Genomic DNA, 14,051 nt, shown 5'->3' on the forward strand with positions numbered 1-14,051 from the left:
CTATTTACTATTTAATATTATTATGAATTTTTATACTATATAGGTACCTACACAATAACATTTTTGATTTATTTTAAAATATTATAAATCTATTTTTATCGTAAAACGGTATTTAAACACATAATAGATTTTATTTAATTTTGTGTGATATACCTAAGTTGATATAATATGGTATAAATAGGTATATATTATTACAATAATTAAATATTATAATAATATAATAAATACAATATTTTCGAAAAAAAATTATATCAACCTATATAGGTAGGTACTCTAAAAAAAAAAAAAAAACTTTAACCGAATACTAAAAATAAAATAAAGCCGCGGTATTATACCTACATGGCGTTTTCCGTCGAATTCATATAATTCATATTGTTTTATATCGCAAATATTATAAACTATAATAGACGCGTATTATAAATTATAATACGCACCATGGATAAAATGCGGCAGAAAACGCCGTGTAGAGCCTCGACATTATAATGGCTTTAATAGCTATACCTATTTACAAAAAAAAAAAAACATATCACTTGGTGATTTTCCACTCAGAATCGTATTTTATACCTATACGTAATGTTATATAATTTAATTCAAATTTAAACACCTATAAAAGTGACTTAATTCATAGGTATATGTACATGCTACATATTATAGTGGTACTCGGTAATAGGTAGGTACTTATGCCTATTACCGCTATACCTTTTTTTTTACTTTCAAAAGATTTTTTCCAATATTAACAATAGTTTGTATAACTTGGTTATAAACAGTAATAATATGTGGTTATATAAATAAAATTGTAAGCAACTGATGTTATTATTGTAGGTTATTGTAGGTTATTGTAGGCTATAATAACCTCCTTGAGGAAGTAATGCGAAAGCAGTCCCCTCCAGGTCGTCGGTTCTAAACTGCAAAAAAAAAAAAGGCTATAATAACCAATAATCACTATTAGTATTATTACTATATTATATAGCAACGAATAAACATATTTTAATTATATAGTTTAATGTTGATTATACATATTAAGCTCCTTATCTAGCTCAAAGTCAACACACAATTGTGTATAACATTGACTTCATCTTTATTATACCTATACTGCAGACTAGTAGATACAGTGTACAATCAACTTCAGATTTTTAACTTTATGTGATTAGGTTGATGAGTTGGTCGTTAATCGTTTTATATATTACCTATGTAGATCAAAAATTTGGGTCAAAATTGTTTTGCACTGAACATAGTAGCAAATATTTTATTATAGGTATATGTTATAATACAATCGCATATGGTTGTGTACTTGTGTAAAATTGGTTTGATTCACATCACGAATCGCAAATTGTTATACTGATAAAATTGATGATGGTGACTCAGGTAAACTGAAATTATACATTTAGTGGTTATACCCAATCATCACGGTAGTATAGATAGGTATACTGTAAAGGTCAGTAGTTCCCAACCTTTGTCATTCTACGCCCCCCTTCTAAATTTACTAAAATCTCATTACCCCCCTTAAATTAGAGTTTAGGTAATTTTTTATTTGTTTTGTAAGGCATAAAAATATACAATATATTTACTTTTATTATTTTCATCATTTTAAAAATATATTATATAATTTGATTTACGAAGTAATGATATTAAATATTATGAGAAAAAAATTATTAAATATAAAAACAAAAATATTAATATAAAATATATAAAACAATGATATTAAAAGTGCGACTTGACTGACGTGTAAACTATAAACATGAAGTTGCGTCTATAGAAATAACATTTCAATTTTCAATCCATGCTCTATTAGGATTGCAGTTATAGTACCCGTTATCGGAGGCAAACAGATAACCGTGATTCATGTGAATCAAACTTCGACACTTTGTACCTTGGTATCTATTAATATTAAATTAAATGCGAAAAGGTCTATATGGTCTAAAGGTCTTACGTACCTAATATATAATTGTTATCGATGTACGATAATCTGAAAATGAATATGTACAATTGAAATCAATTGTAGGTATACATTGCAGTGTAAAATTACATAAATATTTTTGTGATTCTATCATCACTATATATTCTCCCAGGTTATTAGGGGGAATTTATTGAAGTATTATAATGAAGAACTGTAGAAATAGGTATATCAACATTGCAAATTTACGCAGTAGAGATAAAAAGAAAATAGACTTCATTCGTAAATAGTAAAAACACTTATTGTAATTAATAATATGTTTAAATTGTTTCTATATCGTATAAAATTTTTTAGCAATACTTTTTAAATTTTTCAAAAAAAATATACTGCAAATATATTACAAGCTATAATTTTTTTTATATACAATAATCTCATTTTTTCTCCTGTTGGCTGTTTAAATACTTTCAGGTAATGTAAAATCTCTATAAAATGTTTCAATGCACCGTAGTAAGAATTCATCGATAAATTGTGTAAATTTCATCTATCTACTTTTGGTATTTTTTATAGTTGAGTTTTCAAAGTATAATTTCATTAAGCATTTAAGCATAAAAAAAATTTTCTGTGTAAATTCACTTATTCACACTTGCAACACTCATAAGATTGATAAATGCCTACTAAATGAACAAAACATATTTTATATACTATATTGACAGTTAAAATAGATTTTTAAGACATTATAAATAATGTTGTTTACACAAGTGTGTAATTTTTTTCAAACAATAATTGCTAAGGATAAAGTCACGGTCTATACTTTAAACACAATTCCTGAACACAGTGATGCATATAGTCTATATGTAATCTCTATTCATTCAATTGAACAAACAGTACCTATATTCGATTCATTGTAGCTCATTTAGACCTTATGTATATATACATTATTTACACATTATACACGTGTATAATATACTAATATAGACTTAAGTATTAAATGTTAATAATTTTAATATGTACTATTATGTATAATACAATCATTTGGTATCTTTTAAATGTACCTCTATACATATGAATTGAATGTAAGCACTTTTCTTAGGAATAGCATATTTCTTATAACTTATACGAAGTCGTATTTTTACATATTGTTCAAGTATATAGTAATAGCAGAATTTATAGCAAGAAGAAATCAAAAAAAAAATGTAGGTGCTTAAAAAATATTTTAAAAACGAATATTTGAATGAAATTATTAGTATATTTCAACTGTGATGGATATAATTTATGAACAAAAATATAAACTTATTACTTTATATAACTATAGTTTATAACTTATAAGTACAAATACCTAACATTATAAAATTTTATATAAATCGGTTTATGAGTTTTTTATTATCATATATAAGGTTACACATGTTGCATGTTATATTTATATTTGTTATACTATAGATAGGTATAAATATTTTATTTAGTCTAGTAAAACAATCATCCAAATTTACCACCATAATAATTAATTTCGTTTCATCTATGTAGTATAATATATACCATTTCATATTATATACTTATTATGATTTTTTTGTTTTTTTATTACCTAAACACGTAGTAAATGCATGCAAATACGTACAGCGAAAGTTAATGATCGTCGAAATAATTCAAAAACAAGAGAATTAATGTCATTATCAACAGAAGAATAAATTAAGTTTAGGTGAAAAAAAAACCATTAACATAATTGAAAACGGAATGACTATATAGGTACACGCCGCGTGCCGTAGAGAAAATAAAATGTGATTATATTACATTATTATTACTATAACCCAAAATGATTTTAAGTCAACAGAAGTGCACACGACCACATACATTAATTAAATGTTAAGTCAATATTAAATATTATTCGATCTATCTATAATAAGTATTAAGTATATATATCTACAATAATTTAATATTAATATATTAAATTGTTATTCGCCGAATTGGCTTTTTTGAATTTACGAAATTAAAAATATAAATGTACATTACGCGCTCAATCATTTAAGATTTAATATGATGACTATATTATGAGTGGTGTATTCGTTTTCATTTAGAATTGATTGAATATATATTTATATATAATACAACTATGCGATTTAATGTATTACAAATGATCCACGTGTACATTAAAGTACCCAAAAAGCAAAAACATCTGCAGTTATAAGTATAGGTACCTATCATTTTTGTGGTATCTATGTTCATAAGCTATAATGCGATTTTATAATTATAATGAAACCTGAGACAGTGAGATTCAAGTATATTGTTGATGTAACATCTTATACATAAGTATAATATAATATATTTTTAGCATATAGAGATGTTCCATTTATTCGTCTATATACCCCTATCCATATTATAAGTTATAGGTATAGTATGCTTAATCAAAAATCAAAAATCGAAAATTTTCATATATATAATAAATATTAGGTATAAAATATTTCATAATAGGTAGGTACAAACATTAAAATATGCACTGGGTAATTATTGAATGCGTATTTCGGTAATTGAATATTATAGTTATTATAGACGTTCATATTTTTAAAGTCACTATAATATATTATATAACTGTGGTGTAGTTCACATATTTATTTTAGTAGCGTTCAAGTCTACTCATATATCTTTTGGTTAGTTCATATACACATACATATAAGCATATAACTTACATATTTTATAAGTCATTGAATAATGTACACGTCTCGGTCTACATACATATATGTTAATACGGGTCAAAATATATATATATAAAAAATAAAAATAAAAATTTGATTCCGTTCCATCCTATGGATGGATGCACAATCGATTCGTTTACTACTTTTTTATAATAAGACTTATATACCCACGTCTGTATACTTGTGCCATATTCTTATATGTATGTAAATACAAAGTATAAATACAATAATTCAATATACTAATGTATTTATTATATTATAAAATGTTAATGTCAATCAAATAATTCAACACTATTTTTAGTGTAGACACAATAAGTATATAGTATACGAGTATACCTATTGTTAGCCAAGTCTCAAAAATATGTCTACAGTTTGTACACTGCAATGCTTCAAATTATAAAAACTAATAAACCTGGCATTAAATTAATAATCCGGAGGAGTCACCCTATAGCTGTTTAGAAGGTATATAGAACCGCGCTAGCAAATATTAATATTATTCAACCGAGCAACAACAAAATATTTATTTTAAAATTAAGATTATTATATAATATATTTATATATATATGTATATAGTTGTTGGAATAAAATAAGGTACAGCTAGGGTATATACTAAATAATAATGGTTAATATTACTTTAAACCGCTTGCCATATGCTTGTAGAAAATATACGTATTACATTGGTTGGATGGTAAAATAAAATAAATTCATGTGTATACTTAAGTCTTTAATTTCATTATTATCGAGTATCAATAAAAGATTGTGGTTAAAGGCAACATATTATGATAAGATAAGCATTTGTAGTTAGAGGCCTACAGGTTTCTTTAAATTACAATCCTCACTGTTTGTTATTTAAAGGTATACATATATATTACATATTAAGTATATATTTCACTGCATTTAGAAAATTACTATACAATAATTATTTGTTAATCAAACTAATACATTAAGTTTTGAGAACACTTCAGTACTTCACCCATTAAGAAAATGTGTTATATATAGAGGAATACATCAAATACCTAATAAACAGAAGTGTGCACAAATCGAGAGAAATAATAATAATCGAATGATGATATTAACATTTACATTTTATATTTAAATAATAGGTGTACATATACATAAATTAACAATTTAATATACTATATAGCTGTTTTACCATCACGGTTTAAATCGACGTATTTTTCGTTGTTTAATTGAAAATGAACTGTAAAACGAGACGTGAACCATATGTTAAGTCACACTTGCATGTAGTTATTGTACATCGACTAATATCATAACGTCTTGTATGTACATTAACAAGCTTTGTCCACAAACCTTCCTGGAAACAACAAAGGTCAAATTATATAGATAACCAGACCAAAAATCAAAAATCCATCTTTTACCCGAGTACTATTAGTTTGGAACCAATTATTTTATTTTTAAACAATCTATAAATGTTTTATGTGCCAAGTAATAATAGGTATATAATATATAATATAATGATTTAGAATTTGTTAAAAATCGTCAACACAATTACAAATCAAGGTTCCTCGTAAGTCTTTTTTAAATAGATTTAAAAATATCAAAAGATATGTGAACAATATTTAACTATATAAGCGTTTAATTTTTGTATTTTCACGAAATCCTTCAAAATTGCGAACATTTTCAAATTATGTTCTACGTAAGAATTCAACGAATTATTAATTTTGGTATACCAAAGATTTAAAACTGTATAATAGGTATAAGTCAAGGTATATCAATGCATCATAAGTTTTTTTTTCAAAAAAAAAAAATAAATAACTCACTTTAAATTTGTTTGAGTGTTTGAAAATCAAATATAATAATATAATTCGATATTTATTTCATAAAAAAAATAATGATTACTCTCCATTTAAACGATATCAGTAAATATGTATTCTGTTGCTATTTTAAAAGGTAGGTATTAGTCGATTGATTTAAACAATTTTCTTTGTTAATTAAAATTATCATTTATTATATACTGAATGAAATTTTCAAAATATAGCCTAATTATAATAGTATAATATTAATTCAAAATCTATTAATGCTATACACTATACTTCAGTATATTATATGGTATACATCGCTTATTTATGTGAAGTTGCTATATTATAACAATTAATAATTATATTGTTAACTAAAATTGTATTCATCTTTACTTCACTTAATCCAGCATTTTTCAAATTATGGTTCCTGATCCACTGCATGAAATTTGTATTATATATTATTTATAATTTATTTTTTTATCGAATTTTTATTGTTTTTTAATAAAATAAATTTCTGTTATAATTATGACTAGGTATATATTCATATTCTCACGTCTTTATACGTTACTTGTTATTACGCATAGGTACATTTACACTATATAGATATTTATTTGGCACCATCATATTATATAATTAATCTTTCAAAGTCATATAATTTTTCAGGAAACGGGAATAATCGGACGTAGAATCGGAAACAGTCTATGCGGTTGAGCAGCAGTTTTTTGTAAGGGGGATGGATGATGTATCCCTGCACATTACAGATAAAATACAGCAGAGTATAGTTATATTACTAAATATATATATATATGCGATTAAAAATCGGTATTATATTATTATTACCTATACCCCATTGTATACCTATAACCGCACGCGTGCCTGTAACCGAATGAAATCGAAATCGAATTTTATTACTAATACTGGAGCGGCAGCAGCAGCCGCCGCCGTGACGTACAACGTCCTAATATCGTATAATATCACATATTATTATACTTTACCTATAATACACAACATAGATCAATTTATATATATCTATATATCGTATACACTCATAATACGCGTAATATCGTAACGGGGAGAGTGGGTGCTGCGGCGCGACGGTTTTATTTTACAATATAATATTAATTAACGGCGCGCACGCGTCCGCCGGCCCACGTCAAACAGCAGTATACATCACGGATATTACAGTATATATTGTAACGTCTGTCCGCGTCTTTCCATTAAAAAAAAAATAATAATAATAATAATAGAAAAAAAATCCCCCCACACACACACACGAGCACGGGCTAGAGCGCGTGCATATACGTCATATACCTCTATATACATGACGGATAAAAACGAGAGGGAAAAAAAGGTATAATATGTATTTAGGTACAAGTACGCGTCTATAGCGGTACACCGCAGCTCTTCTTTTTACACTGCATCCACGTATATATATGTTGTACTCACCAATACCTATATATAGGTACCTGGTACCTATATATATATATAAGAGTGTGTATATCTGTAATAATAATAATATTATAACCGTATATATACCGACGTGGTGTACATGGCATTTTATGTGTACAACAGATGGCGGCCGGCAAACCGTTACGCTACGGCTGTCGTACCGGCAGACGCCGCAGACCAGAGGACGCGCGACGACGGTGCTATCCCGGCAGCACGCACTCCTCCTCCTACACGCGTACGCGCCAACACCCCCTTCGCAATACGTGTTGCTGTTTCGCGTACGCTCGCCCGGCTCATCCGTCCGGAAAACGAAATGAAAAAAAAAAACAAAATAAATAAATAATATTATATAAACACCACTGCGATCCACGCGGGAACGATGACGTCGCGTGCACTAATGTGCAGCAGTGCGCGCCTCCGACATCACGCGCGCCGTGCGATGCATCAATCGCCATCACGCAGATAAATAATAATTGTGCATTTGTACACACAGCACGCATACAGTGCCCCCCTCCTCCCCCGTACGTAATAACGTTATTATTTTGACGGTTATCATATACCTTGTGCGTTACCTACATAATATTTATAATATTATAATATGCAGTGGCGTGGCGAAGAGTAATTTCAGAGGCAATTGCCTCAGAAATTTTTTAAGTTTTGTAGGGTTGGGTAAAAAAACCCTATTTGAGTCTATAGTAAAGGGGTAGGTGGGTCCTCGGGCTATATGTTACTTGCCTCTGGAATATTTTCACTTCGCCACGCCACTGATAATATGTACCGGTCGAGTCCGCGATATACGCCATCACAACGACATTATACGAGAGATATATGTAAAAGGCGTTCGTATAGTCAATAATACAATTTAACCGACGGAGCGATTGAAACGTGTACCCCCCAGATGGGCCGTATAAGCTCAAACGATGTATTTTACACGTGAACTGCATGAAGTATTATATATAGGGAGTATAGAAATTTCGTAAGTCGACCGCTGCCGTCGCACAGTGCAGGACGAGAATCCTATATGATGCATTCGTCCTGCAGTTCGTCGATGGAAGATATTTATCTATTTATACTATATATAGGTGGCCTCGACGAAAAAAAAATGGTAGGACGAACCGACTTTATATTAAAAGCTACACATGATTAGTATATATAGGGGCTGTATATTGCACAGGACTGCCACTCGATCGTTTTGCTCACCGCGGTTTTCTAAAAATATTGTAACACTTTTTATAGGTACGTCGTTCGGTCGTTCCTAATACTATACCTACCTATTACCGTAAAATGTTCACTATACTCACTTGTTTACCAATTATATATTATACCTGTTTTTATTGGCGCATTAATTAATTATATTACATCACAATAAGTTAAAAATGTCGTATACTAATTCAACGTTTTTAAATAAAAAATCGCTTGTATTTTGACCGCTTTCTAGAAAATAAAATTCACTTTTTTCACTTTATATTATGGAAATTATATGAACGCAGAGAGTCCTGTTATTGTCATTATAACCATACTGTATATTACATAGACTACGGTAATGTAATTGCAGTGGATATAAACTACAATTGACTGTTATTATATCATTGAACGACCCTTAGACCCTTATTGTTAATTCCCCACAAAATTACTTATAAATGGTAAAATTACTTTTGTTTTTTATCTATGAAAAATAAAATAAATAAAACAATCGCTTCAATATTTACTTGATGCTAACACGTACACTTCTAATGGTTTCGAGAGCACGCCAAATAAATTAGAAATGTTATTAATAAACTTTTGGACAATTATTTTTGGTCATTCAAAAAATGTTTATAGACATTGTATAGTATCTAATAATTGATAAGACATTACTATACATATTATTTGTCAATAAATAAGTACCTATTAAAACTGAGAAATTAATTGTATGTATAGGAACTTATAATACTAATTACAAATGATTGATAATGGCGTTTAATTAATCTTATCCACGTTGTATATATGACATATAAAATCAACTAAAATTAATCAAATAGTTTCTGTATTATTGGTCATACCATATTTTTTACGCTATTCGTAGCAGATTTACATAAATAATTTTAATTATAATTAATGTGATTAAAACAAAATTTATAAATACAATTACTACCGTATGAAAATTATATGCATAACATAAATCAGACGTTAGGTACTGTCTATACATAACATATATATATTATATATACCTACTATATAAAGTTTTTTAGGAACTTTATCAGTTGGCCCAAACTTCTAAATATTAATTTAATGATAAATTTATAAAGAAGTTGTTTATTTTAATTTTTCATATTTTAACTTACTCAGGAAGAATTAAACGAGTACACTCAATATCAGAATATTGCAGGATATGAAAATAAAATAAGGAATTATATCATTGAACGACCTTTAGACCCTTATTGATAATTCCCCACAAAACTACTTATAAATGGTAAAATTACTTTTGTTTTTTATCTATTAAAAATAAAATAAATAAAACAATCGCTTCAATATTTACTTAATGCTAACACGTAGGTACACTTTTATGGTTTCGAGAATACCTCTATAGGTACTATATAGGTAGTAGATGACTGTGATAATTCAATAATTGACTAAGTACATAATATATTTTATACGAGTTTTTCTTATAAAAACACTATTTTTAAATCTTTTGAGTTGGTAAAATAACTTAAGTGTTTTTTTCCTATCATACACATTATACATATTAAGTATATAATTAATGCATATACCTACATGTATAAGATCAGACGTAAGTAACGTCTTACATGTAGGTATACCTAATACCTATATATTAATTATTAATTAACTGATATTAGGAAATATTTAGATTTTATAATTAATACTTCATATACGAATTTCTTAAATATTAATTATTTTAACTCAAAATTATTTGATTAATATTTAATAATAATACGTACGATATATTTATACACATAGTAATAAGAGTTAAAAGCGATTATTAAAACCTAAAACCTTTATCACCTTTTTCAATGCCTCATTGGCTTAATAGTTAATACTTAAATATTTAATTTTTTTTTTGTTTTGTTTTTAATGCGTAATGCGATTAGTAAATAATACAAAATAATTTCCTTATTATTTGAATAACTACAATTAAGTATTGCGTTTATTTTTATTATTATTATTTTTTTTTTTATACATATAAATCATATTAAGTAGGCGGAAATTTAGGGTGCTTATATACCTAAGTACCTACCTAATATTTTATAAGAAAGCATAAACAATTTTTTTGTTATCATAAATAGGTGTGATGAAAATAATTATTTAAATTAAGTTAAAATCATAATCGTATATTATTAGTATTCATTTTATTAATGGTCCAATTACTATGCTCCAAATCCAGTGAAATTCAATTTAAAAACACTAATTCGCAACATTATAGAGATTCCACACGTTGATCTTCTGTCTTTATCTAACACAGAATTATAAATATGATATATTTCCAACAAACCTATTGATTTAATGAAGCAATAAGAACTCTAAAAACTGAAGATTTGATTTTTTTGTCATAGTCTTCTTGAGATCAACTTTCCCATACTTTTAATTTTTGATTTAAATAAAATTAAAATCTGTTTTCAGAATTTTTATCGGTTCATTATATCAATAGATTTGTTGGAAATAGATCACGTCTATTATCCTATATGTTGTACATATAAATGACAAAAACAAAAAAACTACCGCTTCCAATTATCCTTAAAGAGGACTGCAGTTAGGGAAATCGATAATATAATTTAGTATCGGCATATGGTTTACCTATATTATTTAAATTTGGTTTCTTCGTATAAAATAGTTGTCTTCAAAGATGAGTACCCACGCACGGATGTTAATTAATATATTATGATACTACAATTTCGTGAATATAATTTCAACAGGCATTATTTTAAATGTTGTACATGGTAAATTGATATTTTCTTAAATAAACTTTTAGTCAAACAAATTATATTTTAATGTTATTTTATAAAATATAATAAATATTATTTACTTAATAGTTAATACTATGAGACTTTGTAGCCTAAAAGAGATGAAAATACAAAAAATCTCTAAATCAAATAAACCTTTTGGTCTCAAGTTTCACATTTTTAAAATATTCTGTACTAGTAATAAAAAAAAAGAATAGTCAAACTGTTAACCGGGTGCTATCCGAATTGTGCAGCTGCTCTATTAACTATAAGATATGCATAAGCGTGCCCAATTTTACCGGCAAAGACGATTGGATTTTTTTTTATTAATTTCTAGAAATGCTGTTACTTGTAAATTGCAGCGGCCAGGTGGTGGTCTATTCGCTGATAAACCATCAGGTGCGGTTAGGTTAGGTCATGAATAAATCAAAGAACTCAAAAAGCACAATAAATTACAGTTTTTGATTTGTTAAAACTTAAAATATTATCTGCAATTTTTTTACTATAAAATTTATATTAATTTATAATTGTTATTTTATTTTAAATTTGGTTATAAGAAATAAATCTAGTGTAACGTCTTATAAAGTGTGCAAAAAAATAGTTTTCACTATTAAAAACCATGACAATGATGATGTATTTAATTATGTTGACACTATATCTTTGATCTGTGAAAATGAAAAGAAAAATATAACTAACAATTATTTAAATTTATTACATCGAACAATTTTCACTAACATAAATATTAAAAAATTCTAAAATTTAAATATTAATTTATAAACAGCTAAAAATTAAACTAAATGTTTTCAAAATTTCATAGTGCATAGAAAGTTATAATTTAAGTTATTGTAAGATTTTAGAATAGTTCTATGCTGTCTATAATTAATATATTTTTATTTATAAAAAAGCAACAAAAAAAAGTTCAAAGAAAAAATATGAATAAATATTTTTAGATTTTGAACGGAGCGAAGAATCTATAAATTTTACAACAATGTGTTAAATTTTTTTAAATTTATGTGTGAAGACGCTTTGCTTAGTAAAAGAGAATACTTTACTTTTAAACTTTTAGGGTGATTTCTAATAGCAAATGGATCTAGTTTGTATTTTGAGATACCAAAAATAAAAAATAAAATTTCCAGCACTTTTCAAACAATACAATACTTATATTATATCATGTATTTTAGCTTTTTAGTTTAAATGAATATAGAAAGGACCTGAAACGAAACGTATAAATAATAATACTACTACCTATACTAATACTATTACGCTCTTTTTTTTTATAAAAGTGAGTATCGAATTTTAACAGTAGAATTTTTTAATTGCCTGTATATAAAATAAATTTATACTACATAATAATGTAAAACCGCTATTTTATTTACACCCTGCACTACTGTAATCGGGCCTGCAGTATCTATGTACAAAACCATTAAAGCGTCAAAACACACGAAACATTTCAAGATTTGGGGGAGTAAAGCGATTTCATCTGCTGCGGATCTGAATACGCGATAACAACGGCTCTAATAAATATTAGCGTAGCACCTATACTTACATCCGTTCTACTTTCATTCGTGCAGCGGGAAGTTCGAAAAAGGACATATTTTTATCTTATTGGGGGGTGAAAAATCGAGGTTTTTTCTTAAACAATACCTACAATAACTATGAGTGAAACATCTGTTATCTGTGTCAGTCACATATACAAACCAACAACCGTATACCTATATACCTCTATACAGTATACTATGTATAAACCGTTATTCACGTTTCTCGTTTCGTTATACCAAACTGCTAAAATTGAGTAAACGCTACAAAATTTACAAAGAAAGTGTTAATCTATAGGTAGGTAAGGCTGGTTTTAAATAATTAAAATATTAAACAAATTATATTAGTATTAGTAATATGCAATTCTTATGAATAAGTACCTATCTATACAAGCGCTAGCAATTCGTTCGGACAGGATAACGGGACGGTGTCGGGCCACGGAAATCAGAAAAATCACTTTTCATTCATACACAACAATGACAATGTGTGTTTTTGATTCTGTTGTTTTAACGATCAAACCACTCATATTACATTAATGAATATATATTACCTATTATTATGTCCATCGCATTTATTATAATAATATGTATACATTAACTATAAAGTAACGCGCGTGATGGGGATTTTTGTTTTTGAATAAACATTTCGGTGCCAATTATTATTGATCGTATATAGTGCATAACATTATACTCTACTATATGTCTATATGGCTGTATAGATAAGTATAATGAAATGATATTTCGTGTACCTATACGTAGTAGGTATCTACCTATATATTGTAATTCATCGG

The 14,051-nt window shown here is 27.2% G+C and overlaps 1 long non-coding RNA gene across 1 annotated transcript; it reads right to left on the bottom strand.

Moving 5' to 3' along the window:
- Positions 1-5,642: 5,642 nt before the first annotated feature.
- LOC126552758 (uncharacterized) lies at positions 5,643-12,294 on the bottom strand. The gene is made up of 2 exons (XR_007606177.1): positions 12,075-12,294; positions 5,643-5,893 (listed from the first exon to the last, which is right to left on the bottom strand). It is a non-coding gene; the product is annotated as an uncharacterized LOC126552758 (long non-coding RNA).
- Between the last annotated feature and the right edge of the window lie 1,757 nt (positions 12,295-14,051).

The sequence above is a fragment of the Aphis gossypii genome, chromosome X (assembly GCF_020184175.1).
Source record: "Aphis gossypii isolate Hap1 chromosome X, ASM2018417v2, whole genome shotgun sequence".
NCBI classification, from domain to species: domain Eukaryota; kingdom Metazoa; phylum Arthropoda; class Insecta; order Hemiptera; family Aphididae; genus Aphis; species Aphis gossypii.